The sequence below is a fragment of the Mastomys coucha genome, unplaced genomic scaffold (genome assembly GCF_008632895.1).
Source record: "Mastomys coucha isolate ucsf_1 unplaced genomic scaffold, UCSF_Mcou_1 pScaffold19, whole genome shotgun sequence".
Classification (NCBI taxonomy): Eukaryota; Metazoa; Chordata; class Mammalia; order Rodentia; family Muridae; genus Mastomys; species Mastomys coucha.
The window spans coordinates 2,945,871-2,949,968 of record NW_022196901.1 but is presented as its reverse complement, the minus strand read 5'-3'; positions in this window follow the sequence as shown (position 1 = coordinate 2,949,968).

Sequence of the window (4,098 nt, the reverse complement as noted above, 5' to 3'; positions counted from 1 at the left end):
GATACACACACACACACACACACATACATGGATACACACACACACACACACACACACATACATGGATAGCCAAAACAATGCTGAATAATGAAAGAACTGCTGGAGATATCACCATTCCAGCTTTCAAGTTGTATTATAGAGCTATCATGATAATAAAAACATGAAATTGACATAAAAACAGACACATTGATCAATGGAAAAGAATTGAAGACCCAGATATAATTCCACCCACCTAAAAACACTCAATTTTTACAAAGAAACCAAAAATAAACACTAGAGAAAAGAAAGCATCTTCAACAAATGGTGCTTGATAGTCAAACTCATGGCTGCATATAGACAAGTAAAAATATGTAAATAAATATCTACATAAAATGCAACTCAAATATATCAAAGACCTCAACATAAGAGTATATACTTTCATTTGTCTAGAAGACAAAGTAGGGAACAGGCTAGAACTCATTGGCACAAAAAAGGACCTGACCACAATTACACAAGCATTACACCAATCAGAATGGCTAAGACCAAAAACTCAAGCTACAGCACATGCTGGAGAGGATTGTGAGAAAGGGAAAAACACTCCCCCATAGCTGACAGGATGGCAAACTAATACAACCGCTCTGGAAATCAATCTGGATGTTCCTCAGAAAATTGGAAATAGTTCTACCTGAAGACTCAGCTATACCACTCCTGGACATATACCCAAAAGATGCTTGGGAACTCCTATTGAATAATAGGAGGAAGGACTGCAGGTCCCAAAGGAGATAGGAACTCCACAGAAAGACCAACAAAGTCAACTAGCCTGGACTGTTGGGGCTCTCAGAGACTGAACCACCAACCAGAGTACATCCGTGGGCTAGTCTGAGTCCTCTGGCACATATGTAGCAAAGGACTTCCTTGTCTGGCCTCAGTGGGAGAGGATGCAACTAACCCTGTAGTACCTTGATGCCCCAGGAAGGGGGAATGTCCTTGGAGGAGGCACCCTCTCAGAGGTAAAAGTGAGGAGGAAGAACTCTGTGAAGGAAGATCAAAAGGGGGGTGTCAACATTTTGGATATAAATAAATAAAATAATTTTTTAGAAGACTGACAATAAACGGAAACTCATGAAGCTAAAAAGCATCTGTATAGGAAAAGACACCATCATTCAAGCATAGCATCAACCTAGACAATGGTTAAAGAAGAAAAAGAGCTTTAGCAATTATACATCTGGTAAGGGTTTACTTACCAATAATATACAAAAAAAATGAAAACATCAAAACCTAGACATCAAAAAAGCAAATAACCCAATTAAAGTGGAATATAAAACTAAACAGTTATCAAAAGAGGAAACACAAATGACTAAGAATGTTTAGTCATCAGGGAAATGCAAATCAAAACTACTTAGAGATTTTAACTTACCTTAGTCAGAGTAGTCAAGATTAACATAAAAACAATAACAGTAGGTGCTGGTAAGAATGTGTACAATGAGGAACACTTATTATTTATGAAGGTACAAACTAGTACAGCCACTGTATAAATCATGTGGCGATCTCAGGGAGATAAAAATAATTCTACCTCAAGAGCAGGCTACACCAGACTTGGGCAGATACCAAAAGGACCCTGCAGCTTACTACAGAGAAGCTTGTTCAATCATGTTCATTGCTGCTCTATTCATAATAACCAGAAACTGGAAACAATCTAAAATGCCCATTATGAAACTTTCAGGTAAACAGATGGAGGCACCTGCAATCATTCTTGGTGAGGTAACTCATACCCAGAAAGACAAACATCACGTTTTCTTTCGTATGCTTTAATGTTAAGCTGTACATTTAGCTTAAAGCTTTAAATATGTGTGTTGCACTTGCAATATCCACAGAGGATATGTAGTTTATAAAAGACCAGGGTGGAGGAGAGAATCTTCCAAAAAAGTGGAAATAGAATATACTATTATAAAGGAATAAATGGAAAATAGAATAAGAAGATTAAATAAGAGGGGAGGAAAGGGAAGAGAGGAGAATATGGAGAGTGATAACCAATAATAAAGACCTTTAAAACACTATACTTACTATTCTAGAAGCTTCCTAAATTATGTAAAAGAAGTTTAAATGAAGATACACTATAAAATGAGGAAGATAATGTCCCAGCTATATAACATATGCTACCAAGTCAAAAGTTGCAGAACCAGGAATGGATTAGATCCTGTTAAGCCAAATGGGTCTGTTATACTCCCTCCAACCATTATAGGCTTTTGTTGCTAATGCAATGGGATACCCACCACAACACGACAATAACATTCTATTGCTGAAGACACTGCATGCTTATGTCATTAAACCTGAAGTAACAGAGCTGATGCCTAACCAGAAGCCCCCACCACCACTTCTATAGTACTTGAAGGTGCTGTATATACTCCTTGATATGAAAAGTATTCATTTCACCTTATAGAGGACCCTACAACAGCAATCAGCTTGTAAAATATACTACTGCAACAGTGCCACAAATATTGTAGAAGTAGCCATACACTTTTTATTGGCTGTAAGTCTGACTTTATGTGTTGATATACACATCTGAATCTGTTAATGGGGCTAGATAAGGCATGGACCTTGAGGGAAACTTAACTACTATTCTGTTAAATGGGCATAGAAATAAAATGACTCTTAATCACATGGTGCTATACCCATAGATGAGTACATAGTTCAAGAGGTCCCTCTTGCAGTGCATAATAATTAATATAGAGACCACACAATTACAGACAATGTGAAACCTTACAGCACTCATTCCTAAATGAGATATTTTCATCATAACCTTTTCCTCAAAGCTCAGGAATCTGTGTGGAAGAGGCAGCAAAAAGATGGTAAAAATCAGAAGAAATAGATGACTCCAAGGAATCAAGACCTTCCATAATACACAAACAGTCTCACAGAGACTGTGACAACATGCACTAGACCTGAATAAGTTCAAACCAGTCAAACTTCCAGCATGGAAAAAGGAAATTGGGAGTAAAGTATAACCCTAAGTAAGAAGCTATTTGTAAATGACACCTGCTGGGAGAGAGAAAATCTGTTTTCTCCACTGGATATATCAACCATTTTCCAGTGCAGGCATCATGCTCAGGAGTAGGTAACTCAAAATGAACTCCATGATTTTTGTGTGTGTTTGTTTTTTCGTTGTTGTTGATGATGATGTAATTTTGTAGTTTCTATTCTTCTGGATTTTGTTTTATTTTGTTGGTTTTTATTTGGATTTCTTGGGGGGTTGAACTGTGGAAAGAGAAATAAAAGGAATATGAAGTTAAGTAAGGAAATGGGGAGAATCTGGAAGAACTTAAGGAAGGAAAGGAATATGACCACAATACATTTTTCTGGAAAAATAAAATAAATTATGGGACTAGAAAGAATAAAATAGTAGAGCTTAAAAATAAAAAATGGTAATGAAATGTCATTTTGGTCTTATTATTTACAAAAATGCTTAAATATTAAATATTTATTAAAACATGAGAAACAAAAACTCCCAAGTAGTTGTAGCTACCATGAAACATGTGTGTAACTGTTTAGGCAGAGACAGTACAGGACATTCAGATACTGAATCTTTTTTTCTAGCTATCTAGTCCTTAGACATACACTTAAAATTATATACAAACATAATTATTTTAAAGCATTGCTATCTTTAAATAATGTTATTATTCACTAATATATAAGGAATTGAAATATTGCAGTACATTTATAATGAGAATGATATGTATATTTCCAAAGATTATTAAGGCACAAAATATAGATGATAAGGCCTAATTTACTTTTGAAGTACATGTGTAGAAAGATACAAACTGGTACAGATCCAATACATAAAGAATTTTATGCTATGTAACTATAGATAGCATTCTAGAATACCTATATAACATGATTGGCATTGAATACTAAACCTAATACCTAAAAAAAAAATGTTCGTTTTACAGAGAAAGTAATTCTTGGAAAACTAACCCAACTTCTTGAAATAAAAAGTAAAACTCAAAGGATACACAGCCATTCATTGGACTGAATACAGGGACCCCAATGAAGTAGCTAGAGAAAGGACCCAAGGAGCTGAAGGGTTTGCAGTCCCTTAGGATGAACAACAATATGAACTAA